Here is a 25,967-nt window from a genome sequence, read left to right as displayed (position 1 = left end):
GACCTGGATAAACTGACTAAACCAGAGGTTGTACAAGGTTTCAGGGAGAGCATAAGGAAACAATTGACAGGAATGGGTGAAGGAAATACAGTAGAAGAAGAATGGGTAGCTTTGAGGGATGAAATTGTGAAGGCAGCAGAGGATCAAATAGGTAAAACGACGAGGGCTAGTAGAAACCCTTGGGTAACAGAAGAAATATTGAATTTAATTGATGAAAGAAGAAAATACAAAAATTCAGTAGATGAAACAGGCAAAAAGGAATACAAACGTCTCAAAATTGAGATCAACAGGAAGTGCAAAATGGCTAAGCAGGCATGGCTAGACGACAAATGTAAGGATGTAGAGGCTTATCTCACTTGGGGTAAGATAGATACTGCCTACAGGAAAATTAGAGAGACCTTTGGAGAAAAGAGAACCACTTGTATGAATATCAAGAGCACAGATGGAAACCCAGTTCTAAGCAAAGAAGGGAAAGCAGAAAGGTGGAAGGAGTATATAGAGGGACTATACAAGGGCGATGTACTTGAGGGTAATGTTATAGAAAGGGAAGGGAATGTAGATGAAGATTAAATGGGAGATACGATACTGCGTGAAGAGTTTGACAGAGCACTGAAAGGCCTGAGTCGAAACAAGGCCCCAGGAGTAGACAACATTCCATTAGAACTACTGACGGCCATGGGAGAGCCAGTCCTAACAAAACTTTACCATCTGGTGAGCAAAATGTATGAGACAGCCGAAATAACCTCAGACTTCAAGAAGAATATAATAATTCTAATCCCAAAGAAAGCAGGCGTTGACAGATGTGAACACTACCGATCTATCAGTTTAATAAGTCATGGCTACAAAATACTAACGCGGATTCTTTACAGACGAATGGAAAAACTGGTAGAAGCCGACCTCGGGGAAGATCAGTTTGGATTCCGTAGAAATATGGGAACACGTGAGGCAATACTGACCCTACGACTTATCATAGAAGCTAGACTAAGAAAAGGCAATCCTACGTTCCTAGCATTTGTAGACTTGGAGAACGCTTTTGATAATGTTGACTGGAATACTCTCTTTCAAATTCTGAAGGTGGCAAGGGTAAAATGCACGGAGCGAATGGCTATTTACAATTTGTACAGAAACCAGATGGCAGTTATAAGAGTCGAGGGGCATGAAAGGGAAGCAGTGGTTGGGAAGGGAATGAGACAGGGTTGTAGCCTCTCCCCGATGTTATTCAATCGGTATATTAAGCACGCAGTGAAGGAAACAAAAGAAAAATTCGGAGTAGGTATTAAAATCCATGGAGAAGAAATAAAAACTTTAAGGTTCGCCGATGACATTGTAATTCTGTCAGAGACAGAAAAGGACTTGGAAGAGCAGTTGAACGGAATGGACAGTGTCTTGAAGGGAGGATATAAGATGAACATCAACAAAAGCAAAACGAGGATAACGGAATGTAGTCTAATTAATTCGTGTGATGCTGAGGGAATTAGATTAGGAAATGAGACGCTTAAAGTAGTAAAGGAGTTTTGCTATTTGGGGAGCAAAATAACTGATGATGGTCGAAGTAGAGAGGATATAAAATGTAGACTGGCAATGGCAAGGAAAGCGTTTCTCAAGAAGAGAAATTTGTTAACATCGAGTATAGATTTAAGTGTCAGGAAGTTGTTTCTGAAAGTATTTGTATGGAGTGTAGTCATGTATGGAAGTGAAACATGGACGATAAACAGTTTGGACAAGAAAAGAGTAGAAGCTTTCGAAATGTGGTGCTACAGAAGAATGCTGAAGATTAGATGGGTAGATCACATAACTAATGAGGACGTATTGAATAGGATAGGGGAGCAAAGGAGTTTGTAGTACAACTTGACTAGAAGAAGGGATCGGTTGGTAGGACTCGTTCTGAGGCATCAAGGGATCACCAATTTAGTATTAGAGGGCAGCGTGGCGGGTAAAAATCGTAGATGGAGACCAAGAGATGAATAAACTAAGCAGATTCAGAAGGATGTAGGCTGCAGTAGGTACTGGGAGATGAAGAAGCTTGCACAGGATAGAGTAGCATGGAGAGCTGCATCATACCAGTGTCAGGACTGAAGACCACAACAACAACAAAGCGATGCAAACAGATGTGACTTTCAAAATGATTCAAATGGCTCTAAGCACTATGGGACTTAACATCTGACGTCATCAGTCCCCTGGACTTAGAATTACATAAACCTATCTGGCCTAAGTGTACCACACACAGCCATGCCCGAGGCGGGATTCGAATCTGCGACCGTAGCAACAGGGCGGTTCCGGACTGAAGCGCCTAGAACCGCATGGCCTCAACGGCCGGTAGACGTGACGTCGTGACTCCATCAACAATGTCGTGACTTAATCAACAAAGTCAAACATTTCATTGTGATGGTATCAACAAATTGGTCTCTCGTTCGAAGAAATGTGTCGGTCGTCAGGGTGATTATGTTCAGAAATAAATATGTAAATAAAGACGTAGAGAGTTAATAACGTTTTGTTTATTTCAAAAGCTTCAAGAGTTTTCACATTCTAGGCATGAATTTTCAGCGCGCTCTAGTAGATATCAAAGATAGATTGGAAAAATAGACGAAACGTAATTTATCTGTAACTTGTCGTCAGGGACCACCGATTTAGCAGAAAGTACGTCTGAAGATCTTCGGAAATTTTTCCGGTGAAATTTAGGTTTGCCTTTATACTTCCAGATACGTTTAGAAACTTTTGATCTTCAATAAGAAGAAGTAATCGCACCTTCATAGTGAGAAAAAAAGAAAAATACCTTTTCATCATGAAATACGGAAATTGAATTTTCAAAAGTGCGAATAATTCGGGGGTGAATTCTGGCAGAAGTCCGCATATCTCCCTACTATGGGAAAATGCCCCTCGTCTATTCCCACTAAAATTCTAAGTACTGTGTCAGTGATGGCAAGAAAGTCTGTAATGTATGTACAGGATCCGACAGATACGCTAAAAGTCGTTAGAAAGGAGATATTTCTAGAGAAGCGTTTATTGAAGTTACACACACAGGATATAAAGTGGAGAAAAACTCTTAATTGTTCACGGAATATGTAACTGTTGTAAGGTTTTGCAGCTTCCTAGAGCAGATATTGCCTCAACTCTAACAAAGAATGTGATGGGTAGCAGCTGACGGCGGATAACTGTCAGGGGTGGGTTAATCGATTTTTTTGTAGCGACAACATCCTTCATAAATAATTTACTAAATTTGTTTAAAGCTGCTATACAAAGTGTTATGTCTTTCGTATATTACAGTTTCAAGAATCAAGAATGGAAGACAAACTCATCGACGACTGTACATTGCAAAAGCTGTGATTTTATGTGGTGAATACTGGAACTGCGTTGGAACTGAATCACTTTTCAGTTAAAGAATATTCACAGGGATTGGGTTACACTGCTGTAAGCCATTGTTATCATCACTTAAGCCGCAATTTGAAATTTCTAACGAGACATATGCGGTGACATATACTGTTCCGAATAAGGAAGTTTACTCGTTTCTCCCCCTTTTTACACTTATTTAACTGTTTCTTAGTTTTTATCGCGTTCCCAGTGAGGGTATCTACGTGAAACTTGCTTTTGTGTCAGTATCATAGTTTGAAAGGTCACGAGCAACCTCTCTTTCAGATTCTCAGATTATCTCTACAATAATAATAATAATAATAACGTATGACTCGTAGGCCTGGTTAAAGTCTTACAACCCGCCTCCGTTTCAATAACTGGTGTGTCCCTGTCCAACCAAAGCTATCCAGACTGGGAAAGAAGATCGACTGTTTAAAGTGGAGTACGAATTAAGTATTTTTTTGGGCGAATCTCCACGTCGTTGAGAGGGAAGGCTAGGTTATAGACAGACTGAAAGAATTCAGGATTCGATCCGGCCTCCTTTCTGCTTCCAGACACGGAATCTTTCATGTTTTTAAAAACAACTTGAAGGTTCCAAAAGTGCAACGTACTACGAAAAATTTGTTTTAGACACGTTGTCATTCTCTCAGCGGAAAGCTTTAGTACAAGGGAAACGTGCTGATTGACTTTTCAGGATCTCTTTAAACAGGTTTAATTTCGTTCTCGGTGACTGTGACGCTAATCACCTTTCAAGTCAGCGTCGTACAGTGTCGACAGATTTGGGTTCGAGTTTTAGATTACTGCCCTTATCAGTCTGTCTTAAGGAGGACTTCGTGAATTGCTCCACAGTGAAAGTAAACTGTAGCCAGATTCAATAATATTTTAAATTATAACTTTATTTGATGTTCGATTCAGGGGATTGTTTTGTAGTAGATACAAACTCATGAGTGCAGTACTAAATAACGTTTCGTCATTTATCACATCCTGCAGTTGCAAATAGGTACGTTAACATTTGTCTCATTGGTGACTTTATGACAGTTAGCGCACTTACAAGCTGACTTGGTCTGAGTTTTCGTGGTCCATTTCGTAGTCTGCGACAGCATAACGATGGGTATGTTAAAAGTTCACCGTAGGAAAGAGAGGTGTTTTTCTACAAAGTCCAGAAAGTTGATGGTGGGACAAAATGGTCCAGAATTGAGGACAGACTATTTTGAAGCGTTTTAGCTGTGTGCAACAGCCTGCACCTTTTAGCCAGATCTCGGGGACTGCAGCTATTACTAACGTTTTTCTGCGATACATCTAACCCAGACAATAACCATAAACACAGTGTGCGTGCGTGTGTGGTAGTGTGTCTGTGTATGTGCGTGTGTGTGTGTGTGTGTGTGTGTGTGTGTGTGTGTGTGTGTGTGTGTGTGTGCGTGTGTGCATGTGTAGGTGGGTGGATGGGTGGGAGCTAAAACAGAGAGGTCTCCATTAAAGATCTGCAGCGGTCACCGCTCTGACAAGGATTTTTAGTGGGCGTGGAGGTCGCCCAGGTGAGGAGGTGAGCTACTGATGGATGTTGTGATACTCTCCCCCCCCACCCCCCCCCCCCACCCCCCACGGCATCAGTGAAACAGCTATACCTCGAATCATGTTTAGTACCAGTGACATTAAAGTAACGAATGTCTTCTCCAGTATGGTGGAAGGTTCACACACTCATATGTCTCATATGTGACGAGTAATGCAGACACAGCGCGGTGACACCTCCGTCCGTTATATATTTCAGGTCACGGCAGCGATTTATGCAGGTTTCCCAGACAGGAGTCTGATGGTGCAAGCCTGCCATTGCTTACTGTCTGCTATTGTGGCTCGCCCAACTGCTCTCGAGGAAAGACGTACAACAGATTACCACAGGCGGTAGGTGTGTTGAAGGTAGAGCTGTGGGACCCAAATCGGTGACACGTTGTGCAGCCATGGAGGTGGTATTCAGGTGTCACTGGCTACAGGTCGTTAGCGGAAGTTTTCAGTCCCTCAGTACCACCCTTCACGAGGGGAAGTCCCACGCTTGCCCGCACCTGCTTCAATCATGGAGGCGTCCAAACAGCAGTGACAGCTTGCAGCTGCAAATTACCACTACAGCCAGCTGACTGTGCTCTCGGAGGCGAAGTCTCTTCTAGTCCGTCGGCGGCACATTTAGTTATTCTGCAAGGAGATTTTAATCTTTAAAACAATCGAGATCTAACGCATTCTATTTGCCATAATTTAATTAGATTTATTTGCACAATTCAGTTCCTACTTCTTAGTTATGGCATGAACCCACTGTACAGGAATCTGGTGTAAAGGTAGATCCAGAGGACTGGCAACTTTATGCCTCAAATGGTTCAAATGGCTCTGAGCACTATGGGACTTAACATCTGCGGTCATCAGTCCCCTAGAACTTAAAATTACTTAAACCTAAATAACCTAAGGACATCACACACATCCATGCTCGAGGCAGGATTCGAACCTGCGACCGTACATTATGCCTCAAGCGAAGATACAGAATACAAGTTGCTGTAAACAACATGGCTGTGCTAGTAGTAGAAACACTTAGAGTGATAATCGGCAGATTGTGTTCCCGGAAATGCTGGATATATTCAAACATATGTTCTTTTGTATTACGCCCCTTTTATGATACAAACAGGTTATCTGCTGAGTGTAGGAATATCGTATTCAAAGTGCCGTTAAGAAAGGTTAGATTTTGGGTAGGCAAGCTATTCAAATGCTTTTCTAAACAGTAGAGTATATATATTGACAACTTGATCATGGTGTTACCAGTAATGATATCTGCCTTGCCACAAATATGCGGTCTCAAGTTTGTTGCAGCATGGCCGACTGAAGGATAGAATACACTCAGCATAAACGTAACAGTTTATTGACGATCACTACATACACAGATATAACGTCGACTGATAGCTGCACGTCGGATAAAGATAAGGCTACAGACATTTGCATAACTATTAACTGTGCAAGTATGGAGTCCTATCACTGATAACTGAAAGGTCATTGGCCCGGGGCTGATGTTAGCGTATAGCAGAGGAGATGCAAGTGGATGAGTCCCCTGCGATGGGGCGGTGCCTGCAGGAGGGCCCTCCAAATGGGACTGATGTGGCTGCGGCTGTGGCAGTTAGTTGCCACACCTAGGGCGTTGATGATTGTGATGGCCGGAGAGTGACGCCCTGCCAGCGTCCACGGTGAACATTCGATGGCCGTGCGTTTCCCGAGCCATAGCCAGCAGCCACCCCGGCCACCGACCAAAGTTGCGCTCGCAGGATAGTTTGTCCACAGGCTGTGGTGCACAGGCTGTGGCACAGGACAGAGCAAGTGTAGGGTTGTCGGCCACACAGAAGTTCTGTTGGGCAGCGGCCATTCAGCGGGATGGCCCTGTAGATGCTTAGGAACAGAGGAAATGCTGTGTCTGCAGGCGAGTACGCAAAGCACCTCATCATCGATTAGGGGTGAAATGGTGCAGACCTGAGGTGAGTCATACCGTTCCGGATGCAGAAATCGTTGGACAACGTCGTGATAAAGCATGGCCCATAATCGAAGATGGTTGTCTGTGGCATTCCTTCGATTTCAACAATCCATGTTAGAGGCTGCACAGTAACTTCTTCCGATGTAGAGCGCATGCAGATGACATATGGGTAATTTGATAGTGCATCAACCTCTACTATCCACAAAGAATGACAGAAAGGACCCTCAGAATCGACCTGGATGGGGTCTCATGGCTGATTGGGAGTGGGCCAAAAAATTTAGTTCGTTAGTTGGTGCTACCTGATGTTCTGCACTCTGCACCCCTGTACAAGCTTGTCACTCTCTGAATCAATGCTTGGCCAGCAAAAAAAAAAAAAAAAAAAAAAAAAAAAAAAAAAAGTATCGTTAGCATTTTCGTGTGGGTTATGCCCAAGTGGCCTAGATGGAAGGGTGCAAGAATCTGGAAGACTGATGGGATGACAACGTGAATTTCATCGAAATCTCTAGTAAGGAAGAGTGTTCCTCCGAACACCACCAGCCAAATATCAAGGAGGAAAATATTTTGGAGTGGGCCCGACTCCTTAGCAGGCAGCCATTTGGGCCAACCTTTTAACACAAAATGGTACACCTGAAAGAGCACCGGACCTTGGAGATTTGCTTTCTCTATGCGCTTTTCTGTGACTAGCAGGCTACCCAACGTCCACTGCACATGTTCATTCATTTGGAAGCACACAACATCAGCTTTGTCGAACTCTGGTCAGAACCAGTGGATAGGTGTGTCATCGCATCTGCGTTGGCGTGATGAGCAGTGCGACGCTAATGAATCTCGTACTGATACACATTCAAAAATAATACATGCCACTGACGTCCTTGTGTGATCCTGTCCGGAAACCGAGTATGGGAGCCAGAAAGCGCCACAGTTTATGGTCAGTGATAAGACGAGGTTTGTTTCCGTGAAGGAAAACGTGGAACTTATGGACCTCGAAAACCATTACCATCGCTTTCTACTTGCGAATAACTGTGTTGAATTGCTGTCAACTTCTTTGAGGCATATGGCAGAGATTGTTCAGATCCAACAGCTTCCCCGTGAGATAAAACTGCACCAATTCCGTGCTGGCATGCGTCTGTGACAAGAACCAGCTGTTTATCTGGTGTAAGGGTAGAAAGACACGGGGAAGACGTTAGCAACGACATTATGTGGATAAATGCCTTGCGGAGTCCACTACCCAAACCAAAGGAACACCTTCCTTCGGGAAGGTGTTTAAAGGATGAATGACACCTGCCACATTGGAGACATTTTATTGATAACAACTAACTTTTCCCAAAAAATACTTGGAGATCTTTCTGGTTTCACGGCGTAGGAAGATTGCCAACAGTCGCTAGATCACGATGCGTAGGGCGGACTCCATACATCGAAAGAGGGTGGTCTACATATTCTACATCTGCCTGAAGAAACCTTTGACTTTCGGAGGTTGCAGTTAAGGCATGCCTCTTGCAGTTCAGGTTTCAAAGGCTGTCAAGATATTCCTGCCATAATGACCCCGTGATGATAACGTCATCTAAATAGTTTGCACCATGTCAGACGTCGCGTATTAACTGTTCTAAGAAGCATTGAAAAATACTGGGGGCATTCGCGATGTCAAAAAGGTAAAAGCTTGTAAGGATACAACCTGAATAGGATACTGATGATCGTGATCTGCTGGTAAGCGTTATCCAGACGAAGCTCTGTAGATACGCCTCCGCCAAATCAATTGCTGAAAATCATTCGCCACCCAGCAGTATTGTGAGATTTCGTCGGTTCGCAAAATCGGATAAGAACGCACTAGCGACGGAGCGCCTGTAGCGGATTTGAAATCCTCATAGCAACGAAATCCTCCTGAAGGTTTGCGAATAACAACCTATGGCTCATCCCAATGGAATTGGGGGTCAGAGTGCGATAAAATTTGATATGGCTGTCGATTTGACGGTGACGTGTGCCTCGATATCCTATGCCGCCCACAAATCTGGCGAAAATAGGTGACCAGACTCACAGCAGAGGTCATCCATTTCCCGGAATGGAACAGAGATGGAAACGAGATGTACCACGCCTTGAATCTGAAACCCAAAGACTGTGTTTGCTTAGAGACCAAAACGTTCTCCGACGTCGCACTGTCTATTGCCAAAAACGTGAGGGCCCTCCTGACAATTTGATGCGATACATCGATCGTGAAATCTCCTTTAAGAAGAATGGACTGGTTTCCGTAACCGACAAAACGCTGACTGGTGGAGGAGAGAGCGTGTCCAAGATCGTGAGGGTCGCAGAGGACGGAATTCTACCGGCATCATACGTATCCTACTGCTACTGCCCAAAGACTGTGATATAAAAGAAATGACACCAGATTCACACTACGAATTATACAACACACAACGAATTATCCCAGTTCTTACAGCATACTTTTGCCCATACACTCTTTACAATCTTATCCCAAGGATCCCCAACGTCGACAATTGCAACACATGTCTGGCACAGCCTTTGCGCACGAAAACTTGTGCTCAGAGATATTGTAATATGAAAGCAAACAAGTCATGAGATTCACACAGTTGTTCAAGAGTTACCTTCGGATTAAAATGAACGTCCCAAAGATACACCATGGCCAGTGATGCCACACGAATTATAAAAGTGTTTGTATGTATGTACGCATGCATGTTTGCACGTATGAATTTATGTATCTTCCACATCTCCTCCTAAACCACTAGATCGACTTCAACCAAACTTGGTACCTATATCATTTACTTTCTGGAAAGAACCACTGTGGAGGTAGGAAATACCAACCTATCAAAGCGCTGGTGACACGGGTAAGAAAGCATTGTAACCCACGGCGAAATAATACTCATATTTTAGTAATCTAGTACTTGAGAATGAGAGCATTTAGAGACCTGCAACGAACTTTACACATAATTTCAAACTATTATGGAACTACTTCGCGCTGATGACCTGCGCAAAAGGGTGAAAGGAAGAAAATATTAATTAATACATTTCCGTTGTTCATGCAGTAAAACTGCCACGTGGAGCATGACGTTTGAATTTATTATTTCTCTGCTACTAACTTAATCGCGAAACATTTTGCCGACAGTTTTCACATATACCACTGAATTTACAATAAAATTATATCACTTCATTACACATATTTCAGGAGTTAAGTCGTCGAAAACACTGAGATGCATGAGAATGTCCTGCGTGATTCATGACGTATTTCGCAGATAGTAGGCACTTATACCACTGGATGTCCCTGCACATTGTGACACAGCACATAGTTCAGAAGATGAGTCAACATAATCATTGAGCTACTAGAAAATGAAACTGCAGGGCGAAATTCGCTAGACAAAGAAGTGAAATACCTGTAAAAAAACGTATGAAATATGTTAAATATGTGTGAAATATATTTGATATATGCGTAAGCAGGCAAAGCCACGGATAAGAAGCTCATCCTAAACCTCAGGTGCGATTTCGATCAAATTTGATACACATATTAATTACAACTTTGAAGGTAGTACTGTAGGGGTAAGAACCACCAGACTCCTGATGAGGTGAGTGTGATTAGGTGGAGAGTGAAGGAGGATGAGGAGATGGATAACCAGCGGGAGGGAAAGCTGAGATAGCTGCAGATAGGAGGAGGCGATGGATAGAGATACTGGAGGTGGAAATTGATAAAGTGTGTGGAGAGGAGGAGATAGACAGAGAAAGAAAAGAGGTAGTCAGTGGGATGACTGAGTAGGAGATGAACAGGGAGGGGGAGAAGGGAATGGACAGAGACAAGGAAGAGGAGCAGATGGATAGATAGAGAGAGAGAGAGAGGAGAGGAGGTGATGGACTGAGAGAGGAGCTGTAGGAGATGCATAAAGAGAGAGGGTCAGGAAGATGATGTTTGATTGATGATGTCTGCTTTGTTGGGCGCTGAACAGCGTGGTCACCAGCACCGGTACAAAGTCCCAATTTATTCACAATCCAATTTTTTATACGGTACAATCTAGCCACTGTAACAAATGATGATGATGAAATGATGACAACACATAGACCCAGTTCCTGGGCAGTGAAAATCCCCAACCTATCCGGGAATCGAATCCGGGACCCCGGCAGCCCTAGGTGGCCGAGTGGTTCTAGGCGCTACAGTCTGGAACCGCGCGACCACTACGACAGCAGGTTCGAATCCTGCCTCGGGCATGGATGTGTGTGATGTTCTTAGGCTAGTTAGGTTTAAGTAGTTCTAAGTTCTAGGGGACTGATGACCTCAGAAGTTTAGTCCCATACTGCTCAGAGCCATTTGAACCAACCGGGACCCCGTGATCCAGAGCCAGCAACGCTAACCACTAGACCACGAGCTGCAGACAGGGACAGGAGGAGATGGACAGAGAGTGGAGGTGGAGAAGATGGACATAGGTGGTGGTGGAGATTGACGGGCAGAGGGGGAAGTAGGAGGTGGATTAATAGAAGACTGCAATAAATACCTACCGGGGAAACGCCGGGTACTCAGGTAGTTACACAATAAAAATGGCCCGTTGCTAGGTAAATAAGGTGAATAAAATTCTTCTCACTCATGGCCCTGCATTGCGTGAAACGTTGACTGCGAGATAAGCGAAGCTGCTGTGGTGATGACAGCAGTGTCAGAAGATGGCACCACTGGTGATGGCATTGATATCCAATTCTGATCACCAGTGACAGCGGTGTCAGCATGGTCATAAGATCAGTTATGCACACGAGGTGAAGTGTCACCCCTCGGGTCAGGATTTTTAGTGGGCGCGGATGTTGATCGTGAGAGGTAGTTACGATGCTGGAGTAGGAGACAAAGCTCGGCAGTTGGTATGGATGGCTGTCTTGTACACTACGGCGCCAGTCAAACACCTTTACCTGGAATCATGTTTATTGCTGGTGATTTTGACAATCCAAAATGTTCTTTTCCGGCTCGGATGAAGGCGCGCTGGTTCACACACTAGCGTACGACGAGGAATGCAGGCACAGGGCTGTGCTGGCTTGTTCGTTGTGCGGGTCAGCGATGTCGTGCTGGCAGCCTGGACAGGAGCCTATAGACGTAAGTCTACTGCAGCTTACAGTCTTGCTCAAGCTCTCGAAGAGGGGCGTGCGCTTAAGCAAGTGCTAACATCACGTCAGTAACGGCGACTGTTGTGAAAGCGGAAGCCCAGTGCCCAGGTACGTGACGCAGCGTACAGGAAGGGAGGCGATACGCGGGTATCAAGCCCAGCAGATTGTAGACAGAAGTTTGCAGTCACTGGTTATGTCTCTTCAACAGCGATTGTCCACATCTGCATCAGTCACGGTGGAAACTGTGGCGAGTGTGTGTGTGGCGGCTAGATGGAAATGGATGTTGAAGTCTGGTTGACACAGGTCGGCGTCCGTCGATAGCGACAACTCCGATCTATAACTGTTAAGACAAACTCCTCGCTTTGTTTGGTTACTTTCAGATACTGTCTCCCATTAACATATATCCACGTATCGATGGAGCAGCAAGTCGAAATGTATAAGCGGCCCTCGTTTATGATTGATGCAATGGTGTTCGAGGGATGTTTGCCCCCTTTACTCTACACACAGCGACGGCACCACTCGGTACCGTAACAACTCCCTTTATCTGAAACGATAAACCAAATATCCTTCGCCTGTTCGCGACGGGCTTATAAGCTTACTCGAAACTTGATAACAGTAGTTTTTATGCCCGGTTTGCAAATGTCCAAACGTAGATAATATGTTATCTCAAATTATAAGTTCCACCACTGAAGCCGATGCCACTGAAATGCACTGCTTAAGTCCGCAGGACAGAACAGGTAGTTGCTATTGTGGAAATGGGCCAAAAGGGGGCTGTCAGTTACACTCAAACACATATAACTTTATTTAGTTGTCCAAACAATACTGCAAAAATTTTTGAACTTAGATATCGGCTGAATAGGCCACACTATCTTATGCCTTAAGGGGACAACCACTTAAATTTAAAAACGTTCGAAAGCCATTAACTTAAAATTCAAACTCAAAACAGAATATTTAGAAGACATAAGGCCTCACGTAACGTTCTGTAACTTGTCTGAAGCCCAACAAATTTAACACTTGAAAGGCAAACAAGTTTAATATAAAGACGGCTGAAGGCCCATGATTTAAGACTGCAGGTAAAATTAATTAAAAAAAACACAAGGCAGAAGGCCTTATCTTCAATTAGGCTGAAGTCCCTACACAGTCTGATACTTGAAAGACAAGAACTTTAATTTAAAAGCGGCTGAAGGCCGATTACTTTAAAGAACTAAAATAAATTTTAGTATGCAGAAGGCCCAAAACTTTATCTTTAAACAATAATTTAGACAGGTTGAAAGCCCAAACAATCTAAGATTTAACAAGTAAGCACTTTAAATTTTTAAGTGGCTGAAGGCCCATTATTGAAAAACACCACTACAATAAATTTTCAAAAGGCACAAGGCCAAAAGCTTTATCCAAAAAAAAAAAAATTAAATGAGGTTGAAGGCCCAAACAATGCAAGACTTGACAAGTAAGGAACTTTCAATTTTAAAGCGGCTCAAGGCCCATTATTTAAAACTTTAAAAATATTTAGTAATTAAGGATTTGTGGATTTTAAAGGTTAAGTTCGTGTACGGGATCAGAATTGGAATACGTGCTAATTCTTACTGAATTAAGGACCGAGCGAGGTGGCACAATGGTTATGACACTGGACTCGCTTTCCGGAGGATGACGGTTCGAACCCTCGCCCGCCCATCCTGATGTAGTTTTCCCGTGATTTCTCTAAAGCGCTTCAGGCAAATGTCGGAACGGTTCCGAAAGGGCACGAACAACTTCGTTCCCCATCCTTACCTCATACGACAGGACCGATGACGTCGCTGTTTGGTCCTGTCCCCTAAATCAATCAAGCAACTGAATTAAGGTGAAATCTTACAAAAAATTGGAAGAAGGAACCATCCATTATTCGTTACATTATTCGTCAAGAGAAAATAGCAATGTCATTACCTTGGTACTGAAAGGTTCAACGATGGGCTGCTGTTCAGGTTTAAAATTAGACTTTGCTGATGGTATACGTGCTGTCTCATGTTTTTCGTTGTGGAGAAACATCCTTCATTGGTTATGCTGTATTACAAAAAACAGTTTAAGAACAGGGACTAACAAAACTAAAACAACAAATGCTACTTTCTAAGATATGGACAGCTTTAGGTTTTGTTCCTAACATCGAAATTGCTACACAATTCTAAGACAACATAGACACGGAATATAATGAGATAGTCGCATAAGCGTTAGTGGTACTCATGCTGTGACAAACAATGGGAGACTGAACGAGTTATTCAGTAACTCTCACCTTGTCAAACGTCCGGCCTCGGTAGCTGAGTGGTCAGCGCGACAGAATGTCAATACTAAGGGGCCCGGGTTCGATTCCCGTCTGAGTCGGAGACTTTCTCCACTCACTGGTTGTTTTGTTGTCCTAATCATCATCATGTCATCCCCATCGACGCGCAAGTCGCCGAAGTGGCGTTAAATCGGAAGACTTGCACCCGGCGAACGGTCTCCCCGACGGAAGGCCCTAGTCACACGACATTTTTTATTTACCATATCAAACTACGTGTTAAGGAGTTTTAGAGCATCTTTAATGTCATTATTTAATAACAATCTTTCAAGGTGAAACATTAGCAGTTTGTCACGGGGATACACTACGATATCGACGAGGCATTGTTATTCTGTGGGATAACTTAAACTTTGTTTGTTGAATATTCGTCCCGTTGAGTGTCTATGTCCGATAATATTTTACTTTGGACCGTTTGTTTCCACTGAAGAGTCAACCAGATCTGATTCCTTCTTTCTCAACCGTTAGTAAATTGACGAATACAAAAATATCAATATTTCTCCTAAGAAACTGCCATATGATGGAGTTCCAGATTGTAGTCACAAAGAAAATTAAGGGGTAAAGTGATGCTATAGTATTTTCGACTGTCATTTGAACTTGCAAGAAATTGATGTCAGAGAAATATCAGAAGATGTAACACACTGATTTAAAGAAAGAAAATAAAAGGTCTTATTTTGCTCCATGAATGGTTAGTGTTGATGATATGCAGTTTTACCACATGAAGCGATGCTGATTGCAGTGATCTAAAATGAGGAAAGTTAATGTCAGGTGTGCATACGAAAGTGTTCTTACTGACTACGTAAAAAGAAAATTATTTTATACAACTTACTTGCCTTCTAAAGTGGATGGACATTTCGAAAACCGAGGGACATGTTGTTTTAACGTCTAAAACGGTTTTTAGCTGGAAAATGTAAGAGTTAAATAAGTTGATCGTAATTTACAGGCCTTTCGGAATAGAGTGCAGAGAGCGAATCATTTGAGTGGAGAAACGTTGTATTGATGTGAAAGAGATAGATGGAAAAGTTAGTGTATTTGCGACCTAAATATAGAGCCTTTCAATGAGCCATCAATAGTGTTCATCCTGCTCTCGTACGTTAACCTTCCTCAGTGAAAATGAGGACAATAAAATGGGCGTAATGTGACAGTGTGGTGTGAAAATGATCCGAAATAATTTCATGAAAAATTTATTTTATGTTTTATACCGCGAAGGTAAAGAAAGCCTCATAATTCGAAATCGTCACACATACAAACATCTGACACCATGATGACTGAGATCTTGACGCTATACAGAAAAAAGAGAGTAATTAGAAGGCCACAGGAGATAGAGATAACAGTCAACGGAAAAAATCTCAGTCTAACTGACTTAATAGCAGACGTTAAGTGAAGGTTTCTATTACATTTTTTTTCCAGTAGTCCCATGAGTGGTTTAATGCGACAGATCACGATTACTCCTCCTCTGTCAGTCTCTCGCTCCTCATCTTTTAAAATAGTTCAAGTGGGACTTAACATCTGAGGTTATCCGTCCCCCAGACTTAGAACTACATAAACCTAAGTAACATAAGGGCATCACACACATCCATGCCCGAGGCAGGATTCGAACTTGCGACCGTAGCAGGCGCGCGGTTCCGGACCGAAGCGCGTAGAACCGATCCGTCACAGCGGCCGGCTCTCATCTCCCCACGCCGAACACCCCTCATTAGTGTATGTATGTTGCATTCATTCATTTATGTGCATGATTTGCGAAGAGCGTTATTTTTCGCATTTTTTGCATATTATCGTTACTGTAATGCTTTTGTGCCATAATAATGAGTTAATTATAACTTTCAGTAAGCAAAATACACGTATGTTACCCCGTACAACTACACTATTGATGACAAGCTTCTGGTAACAGTAACGACCTTAAAATATCTAGGAGTAGCTTTCCGGAGCGACCTCAAGTGGTGTGAAAGGTAATATAATTCTTTCATTAATCAACTGGCACACAACGTGGTTTTTCAACCGATTCTTGTGCAACGTTGATCGATCTTGCGCCTTTACCAGATAGGACTGATAGAAAAGACAGACAAGATACAACGAAGAGTGGCGCCTTTCGTCACGGACTCGTTTAGTCGGCAAGGGAGCGTTGCAGAGATGCTCAACAGACTCCAGTGAAAGACTCTTCGAGAGAGGCGTTGTGCGTACGGAAAGTTTTGAAGCTGAAATTTGGAGAGACTGTTATCCAGGAAGAATCGGACGACAAATTACTTCCTGTCACATACATCTCGAAAATGACATAACGAGAAAATTCGAGAAATTGGACTTACTACATAGGCTTACCTACAACAATTCTTCCCACGCCAAGTGGCTTGCAGAGTACTCATGTAGACGTAGCTAGTGCGGCGTACACTAGTTCCGTGGTCAGTCAAAATAACGGGGATAGAAGACAATTAATATTGATCTTTGCTTCAGTCACTGTGTCGCGAGTGTGCAGGTACGTTTCCAGTGGGATACGAGCGCCTGCGCCCGCCAGTCAAAGCTGCCCTTGGGAGACAGTGAATGCATTACCAGAGAGCGACCGGCCGCTGGGGATGCGGCGCGCACGTTACGCGCAAGGCCGGTCAGGCGTCCAGCTGCAGCCAGCCAGCAGCTAGCGAGCGAGCGAGCGAGCTAGGCAGCCAGCCGAGAGCCAGCGCGCGAGACCCGCCACCGGCTACCGCACGGGCCGCTACCACGCTGTCTGCCCCAAGCAATCGCGACGTGCACCTCAGGCCAAAGGGGTGCAAATTAAGCACCAGGTAATCACACCGCTATCTTCTAGGCCACTGCAGACATTAACCTCTCAAACAGGCACACCGAAAAAATATGACGGCATCGCTATTATTTCCGTATAAACATTTCCCGATATGACCCAGGAAGTCCTCTTCCTGTACGTCATTATCTCTTCTTTCAGTTCATGTCAACCTGCTCCCATTTCATCTCCTTTGTCTAATTTATTTAATATTTTGAACAAGTGACTTTCTACAACTGCCATGTTCATAAAGAAATGCGTTTTTGATCTTCAGCTGCATAAACTCTAAGATTCTGTGTGGTGTCTGTTTGTTCTTAGTCGTGTCTCCCTACCACATTCGCGCAACGACGCTCTGAGCGTGTTTTTTTTTTTTTTTTTTTTTTTTTTTTTTTTTTGAATTGATTAGTGTGAACCTGGGACCTGTTGCTGGTAAGGAGAAGCCAGACCATGACACGTAGAGATCAGAAGAGTTCAGTGAGACTAGCGATGATATAATCTAATACTTAATGACTTCAGCGTCAGCTCCACTGCACTCCCTGTAAAAGAATCTTAATACTAACTAAATTTAGTGTAAGGGGTTCAATGCTTTACTATTTTTAGTTACCTGGTAAAATAACGTGGAAAAAGCAGTTAAGTTTACCACTGGAATTTTTATTCTACTCACAAAACATTGTTTATAAATTCCACTATTGATAATAGGAAATATTTAAATACAGCATGATAAAAACCAACTGCGTTCAACAAAAATGTGAACAAATATTCCCTGATTGTGTTTCCAAGTTCAACAATGGATCGAAGGATGACCTATGCCATATCACATCTATAATATAGGTTTAAATTAAGTTTCATTAATGAGAAAACTATCAAAAATGGTCTACAGTGACCCTTAGTTATCTTTAATTACTTATTTAACTTGTCATAAATTACAGTGGGTGATGTGGCTTCTCAATAATTATATAACAGAAAAATCATCGCGTTTCAGATTTTAACTTCAAGTAGCAAATGTGAATACCATGAGCTTTAATTGATGATCTTCACTAGTATTACGCAAAAAGGGGATGTAACAGATGAAACTTCTGCAGTTCCGAGTGAAGCATTATGCGCGCGGCATCACGTGCATTCATTACCTTGTCGTTGGTTAGGCAGCGTCAGGGGGTGGCGGGCGGCGCAGCTCCACACATCTCGCCGTCTCGGAAGCAACCCTTTATAACTTCTCTTAACTACAATTTACCGAAGTTGGTTTAAGAAAAGCTATCTGGCTGTGAATCAGGGTCTCAATGTTAACCTTAAGCTCCGCCTACAAATCTTCTTTCTATCCATTGAGAAACGTTATACTATTCGTGGTGGGGCAATGTTTTTAATGTTTGCAACGTAACAGAGACACGTACAGTCTCACGCTAAAACTTGCAGCTGGTGTGGCCCTTTTAGTGTTACCGTAAGATCTATACTGTTCTTCTATCTTTAAACATGGGCTGGGGATGGTCTTGGCGGTCGGCTGGCGACGTGGGTGTCCGTCCCTTATCGTAGGGCCTCCTAGCCTACACGATTCTGCTCTCAGTTTCCGTTCTCGTTTCTCCCCTCGGAACTGCGTCTGTTTCACAGTGGGAAGGTATGGCATGCATTTAGGTGCTCTTGTGTTAGTCTGTGGTATTCCATTTGCTCATTCGTTGGTCGTATTACTTTGGTTAATTTAATGGCAGGATTTATTCGGAGCTATGTGACATACTGCCGGATTTGGTATCATGTCAGGGTTTTCATGGAAGGTGTTGGATTTGCCTGACACCTTACAAAATATGTCTTTATTCTCTACCAGTTGCAGTCACTCGTCACTGGAAGAGTATCAACAGAAAAATGAAAAATGTAGTGTATACATTATGTTCAGCAAATAAAGTTAAAACAAAGGTTAAAAGGACATATAAAAGAACTTATAAAGGCACATGTTGGATGGAAAAGCAGTTCGTCTCTCCCTTAGATGTTTGGAAAGTACTCAACACTAAAATGACTGTGCATGCCCATTTGCCGACCACTGTGCAGTCCGGAACCGCGCTTCAGCTACGGTCTCAGATTCGAATCCTGCCTCGAGCATGGATGTGTGTGATGTCCTTAGTCAGTTAGGTTTAAGTAGTTCTAAGTCTATGGAACTGATGACCTCAGATGTTAAGTCCCATAGTGCTTAGAGCCATTTGAACCATTTGAACCATGCCCATCTACTGTGCATCCCAACCTTAATAACCTTAAATAGAAAGAAATTGATCTCACAATAACAGAAGGAATTATCAAAAAACCTAATCATAGTTGACGAGACAACAACACAGATCACATCTTTAGTAACTCCAAAGGAATTCAATGCTATGTATGTTCTCCCATTTTCAGTGACGATTGTCAGCAAAAATATATACTGCCAGCGGTCAAAAGAGTAAAGCAACAAAGTGTATCTTAGAAAACTTAGTATTTACTGTGTGATTATATTGTAGCCGCAAGGAGACCATTAATATACGTAAGTCTAAGCTGAAATCGTTGCTGAAGTAGTGATCATACAAATGAAGAAACGCGTGAAGCGAAACAAAATACTGTTTGAATCCTCAATTGTCAACAGAAAACTTTGTAACCTAACACATATATCGCAAAAATTCATTGTTTATGTACAAGTTTCAGCTACTAAGTTACGTCAAAATAAAAGATAATAGGCTCCAAAATCTTTTAATTGAATTTTTCTAGTCTTGGCTTGTATATGGTTTCACATATAAGGAAAAACAGCCATTTATCAATTGTTACACAAGGAATGAAACTATTGACAATCAGCATATATTTACAAGTTGTTTCGTTAAACAACGTAAGTCACAAATGCTAGTCAATAAATTTGTGATACATGATTTTGAATCATACATCCCTTTAACCAAGGTCTTGGACACTAGATTACTTAGGTCTCGAAAAGTTACACATTTTAAGAACGGTAAGAGATGGGGCTTCTTACATGTATTACAATATTGTGAATCCATCGTACCTTATATCCCCGGATCTGGGGCACTACAGTAATGTCACAAGCCACATTAGCTTAGACTTTGAAATATAGATGATATACACAGTGGTCTCATATAACATAAACAAAATGGACATATGTGGGTAACGTCATGTAACTCTCATACAACCACCACAATTTGCATGTTGAAAGGTCTCTGTTGGATTCCTTTCATGTTTGATTTCTTAAATCTGTTGTCATTTATGGAATAAATTCCTCTTCTAAATTTACTGTGGCGTTTCTGACTATCTGGGAGGAGACTGAGTAGTGGAACGTGTTACCTTTACACGTAAACAAGAACGATCTGTCACACTACTACACTTTAAAACACAGTTTATATGTAATTCATGTCACACAGTCTCATACGGAACCTACATCCGCTTTCTTTTATATACTGTATATGATAAGATACTGTCATCCCCCTTCCCTTCTGTGTGAGAGTATGAATGAGCAAATGTATTTGTAGTTGCATGCTTGAGGGTAGCAGACAAGCCTGTCTGCTAGAGAACAGTAGGACCAACGTCGGAACAGGTAGCTACGCTTCCTAAAAGCAAAGAGGTTTCTATCCTTAGTATGGTTCTGTCCGTCCGTTGTCATGTTGGTATAGGAAGCTGCCCCTCTGGCCCCTTCCGTTTGTCTTTGTGAGCTACCCTCAGGAAGCACGCTCAGTAGTAGGCAGTTGCAGTGTGGCCGTGCCGAGCGTCTGAAGTGGTAAGATCTCCGGCTAAGCGCGTGTCTGTTAAGTCCATAGGACAATGGATTTGTTAAGTTCAGCCTAACTGAAAATTTAATCATCTTTATTTCAGGTTTAACTCTAAAATATCTAAGGTTATCTTACATTGCAGCGTAGTGTAATTCTCGTGTGAAGTTCATATTATTTTCCAGTTGTTGCTTTGTTACTTCTTTGTGAGTAAAGTGGAACCACGTGTTGATCAGTAACTCTAACTAAGATTAATCTTAAATGCGAATGCTTGTGTGATTATAACGTCTCGTCTTGACAATATTTTACAATATAGCAACTTTTCTTTATGCTTTTCTTTATGTTCAACCCACGTGGAGTGTACTTTGCGAGACCAGTACCACGTGCTTATATAACTGTTTGACCCATCAGGTTAATAGTAAGACGTTAGTAACCAGTTCAAGGTTTTTCTTTTGTCAATTGCTTTTCGATCGAATTTATTTTAATTATCAAAATTACTGTGGAGTTATACGCTTTCTGTAAACCAAGTTGACCACGTGGAGCATGTGGTGTAATCATCAAAGTAGCCTTCAGCTATTCTTTTTGGGAAGATTTCACAAAGAGTTAATATGAATTTAGTATACCAGTGTGTGGTAATTACATGACGGACAGGATTGTGTTACGAACGTAATTTCTTTGGGTGAAAACTGAATCTGTTGGTTGTGGTTAATTTCTTCTTGCTTATGTTTCAACGTTCTTTGGGTGTTGTTTTGTGAATGCAGGGTTGTATGCAGTCTCCCAATCTTGGCTCCATATTTGATGTGTTCCGTAAGATTAAAATCTCACATTTTTACAATCCTTAAACAAGGCACCAGCTCAGTTATAACTCACGTATAATATGCTGAAATTTCAATGAACAATCTTAAAATAAATTTCCAAATATAAACTGATTTCTTTCTTTTTATTTAAATTCTCCTTTTTATATATAGATATATTACCAGTTGTTGTATGACTGTAAAAGATTATAATCAATGTTGGTCTGATTGGTAATGTGGTAAACCTAGACTAGTTACCTGCTGAAACAGTTGCTTAGTAATACAAGATTAACCTCCCCAGACAGCTCACAGCTTTTAACCCGGTTTTATTGTCAGTCAGTACCGCTTTCATCATAGCAAAAATTAATGTAGCAATATTACACATGGCGACCCTGTTCTGTGATTCCGCTAGACTCTGGAATCTCTGAAACGTTAGATTGCGAGCGTGTTATAATCTTAATTTTTTTCCTACAGCGCTCAAACAACTTCTGTGTTGTTTCCGAGCAGACTTTCAAAAGATTCACGGCGTTGTTGATCGGCGTTGCGTTGTTTGTCTTGTTTTGTTTTTTATATTTGTGTGTTTTATATGTCTGTGTGTTTTTTATTCTCGCTTGTAAATTCCACTGTTTCGATCAAAGATAAAAATTTGTTTTGCGTGTGAAAAAGTGTGTACTAGGTTGGGTATCTTTCGTGTGACTGTCGTAATTTTTGGGGGACACATTTATTGTGATTAGTGTGTTGCGTACTGAGTATAAATTGCACTAATGCAAACACGTAACCAAGCTAAAAGTAAGCGGTCCAACAACTTAAGCAACATGGACCAAGGGGATAATTTGATTTCCAATATTAACGCGTCGGGCGGTTCCGAAAATGCAATGGGGAATACTTCAGACGAAATGCAAAACAGCACGAACGGGCTCACAGCAGAGCCAGAAATTAATTTGCCTCCAACTAACCAAATTGATTTAGCAGAACTCATGAAAGCCTTATTGCAACAAAATAAAGAAAACACAGAGAAATCGATCCGCGAGCTAGGGGAACTAATGACGCAGAAATCAGAAAAATCGTTCGAACAAATGACGCAGAAATCTGAAAAATCGATCCGAGAGCTAGGCGAACAAATAGACGAAAAACTAATCCAGCAGACAAATAAAGTCGACAAGTCGATGCAGAGAGTGTCCGATGATATCTCACAAAGAATAAACAATCTGGCAAGTGAGATAAAAAGTGATATTATGAAAGAATTAGGCCGTACATTTGAACAAATCGATGATCGTCTGCAAGCCTTAGAACAGAGCAAGCGGAGGCTTCACCCACACTCCTAATTTCTCAACATCCCTCAATTTATGTTTTCCCTATCATTTTTCCTTATTTTGTAAATTTATGATGGAACAATAGGGCAAAGCAACCCGTACATGATAAAGCATGTTTGTCAAATTCGCTCTTTTCTATTCACGGGTTTGTCAAACAATCAGCACACGAACTAAGTATATGAACTAACAAAGTTTATAAATTTAACCCCACTTTAGAAGAAGATGGCTACCAATACAGATAATACCTTTCTTGCATAGACTTCAGCATAGTGTATAAAGGAGAAAAAAAAAAGACGCTGATCCATGGAACGGTTGAAATTGAGACAGAAATATTCGCATGCATAGCTGCTAGGAGAAATAATAGATTCAGAACGTGGTGATTCCATCATCTCATTTCTAGTTAAAACAACGTCGTCTCCCAGTGGAGAATAAAATTTTTAACACCTGAGTTACTTCAACTTCATATTGCAGAAGAAGTCACAAGTATACCAGAACATTATATTTCGCTATGTTATTTCGGAATGTTATATTTCACTAACACGCAATTCTCCAGGTGTCAGACAGAAAAATCGCTACCAAATCTTATATATCGACAGAATATCAAGGAAAACACCGATATAATTTTTGGTATGCGCTGTCGTTCAGGAGAACACACATACACGATAAATAATATTTACCACATGACCTACGGATCAGGGAAAGAATTACTGTGAGGGGCTGACGTGCAGAGCTCCTGCGCGGCAATCGGTAGAGTTTTGGTTTGTCGTACCACATAGTCCGTATTCCAGTCCTGGAGATGCTAATATTTTTACCCTAGAATGTGTGAATCTGTTATACGGGACAAGAAGTTCATGACATGTGAAAGGATGGTTCGGAGTTTATACACTCCTGGAAATTGAAATAAGAACACCGTGAATTCATTGTCACAGGAAGGGGAAACTTTATTGACACATTCCTGGGGTCAGATACATCGCATGATCACACTGACAGAACCACAGGCACATAGACACAGGCAACAGAGCATGCACAATGTCGGCACTAGTACAGTGTATATCCACCTTTCGCAGCAATGCAGGCTGCTATTCTCCCATGGAGACGATCGTAGAGATGCTGGATGTAGTCCTGTGGAACGGCTTGCCATGCCATTTCCACCTGGCGCCTCAGTTGGACCAGCGTTCGTGCTGGACGTGCAGACCGCGTGAGACGACGCTTCATCCAGTCCCAAACATGCTCAATGGGGGACAGATCCGGAGATCTTGCTGGCCAGGGTAGTTGGCTTACACCTTCTAGAGCACGTTGGGTGGCACGGGATACATGCGGACGTGCATTGTCCTGTTGTAACAGCAAGTTCCCTTGCCGGTCTAGGAATGGTAGAACGATGGGTTCGATGACGGTTTGGATGTACCGTGCACTATTCAGTGTCCCCTCGACGATCACCAGTGGTGTACGGCCAGTGTAGGAGATCGCTCCCCACACCATGATGCCGGGTGTTGGCCCTGTGTGCCTCGGTCGTATGCAGTCCTGATTGTGGCGCTCACCTGCACGGCGCCAAACACGCATACGACCATCATTGGCACCAAGGCAGAAGCGACTCTCATCGCTGAAGACGACACGTCTCCATTCGTCCCTCCATTCACGCCTGTCGCGACACCACTGGAGGCGGGCTGCATGATGTTGGGGCGTGAGCGGAAGACGGCCTAACGGTGTGCGGGACCGTAGCCCAGCTTCATGGAGACGGTTGCGAATGGTCCTCGCCGATACCCCAGGAGCAACAGTGTCCCTAATTTGCTGGGAAGTGGCGGTGCGGTCCCCTACGGCACTGCGTAGGATCCTACGGTCTTGGCGTGCATCCGTGCGTCGCTGCGGTCCGGTCCCACGTCGACGGGCACGTGCACCTTCCGCCGACCACTGGCGACAACATCGATGTACTGTGGAGACCTCACGCCCCACGTGTTGAGCAATTCGGCGGTACGTCCACCCGGCCTCCCGCATGCCCACTATACGCCCACGCTCAAAGTCCGTCAACTGCACATACGGTTCACGTACACGCTGTCGCGGCATGCTACCAGTGTTAAAGACTGCGATGGAGCTCCGTATGCCACGGCAAACTGGCTGACACTGACGGCGGCGGTGCACAAATGCTGCGCAGCTAGCGCCATTCGACGGCCAACACCGCGGTTCCTGGTGTGTCCGCTGTGCCGTGCGTGTGATCATTGCTTGTACAGCCCTCTCGCAGTGTCCGGAGCAAGTATGGTGGGTCTGACACACCGGTGTCAATGTGTTCTTTTTTCCATTTCCAGGAGTGTAGATGTACGACGGCGCTGCCATCTAACAGTCAGTTATTATTATTCTTATTATTATTATTGTTATTGTTGATATTATTATTACTGGGTATTAACACCCAGTGATAATACTTCCGCAGGTGTGATGTAATTATTTCTTTATTTTTCTGTTCCTATTGTTTTTTTGGTGCTTATTCTGTGAAACTACAAATGATCTCTGTAGGTTGACTACTTTCAGGTAAAAGAAACGAAAGTGGACTGCCAGTAGAACACTGCTATAAGTTTTTTTTTTCTTTATTGTGATTTTTATCACCTTACAAGGCGGGCTGTCAGCAGCTGAGTACGCCGCTCTTCAGCCTTAAGGTTTATAATAAGTAATACATAGAGGGGGCACAGAGAATACAATCAAAACGGCGGGCAAAACAATGTAGACACTAAAAAACAAAAATACATGGAGCCGTTCACGCTGGACGAGAAAACATCACTGACACTAGTTGACACGGCGCACAAAACATGGATGATGGCGACGGTACACGGGAACAGTGGCGGCGTGACGGCAAACAAACACTAAACACAAACGAAGGCACACACACGAGACACTGACGGCGATGACCTCCGGCGCGCGAATGTTCACTGTGCGTGTGCGAGTCCGTGGACCTGCCAAGAGAGAAGGAGGAGGAAGGGGAGTGGGAGAGCGAGAGGGGAGAGCGGAGATGCCACGGCCAGGGGAGATAGGGGGAGGGAGGAAGGGGGAGGGGAAGCCCGGGGAAGAGGGGTGGAGGGAGGGGTACTGCTATAAGCGACGAACAGTCCTTTTATATGTCACGAAAATTAAATCCATTGTAACAGTCTCACATGTACTACAGT

At 42.9% G+C, this 25,967-nt stretch overlaps 1 pseudogene; it reads right to left on the bottom strand.

Moving 5' to 3' along the window:
- The window catches only part of LOC124805596, a 79,024-nt pseudogene that overhangs the window by 1,508 nt on the left and 51,549 nt on the right, over window positions 1-25,967 (bottom strand).

The sequence above is a fragment of the Schistocerca piceifrons genome, chromosome 7 (genome assembly GCF_021461385.2).
Source record: "Schistocerca piceifrons isolate TAMUIC-IGC-003096 chromosome 7, iqSchPice1.1, whole genome shotgun sequence".
Classification (NCBI taxonomy): Eukaryota; Metazoa; Arthropoda; class Insecta; order Orthoptera; family Acrididae; genus Schistocerca; species Schistocerca piceifrons.
Note: the sequence above shows the minus strand (reverse complement) of the source record. Positions and strands in the feature narration are given on the sequence as shown.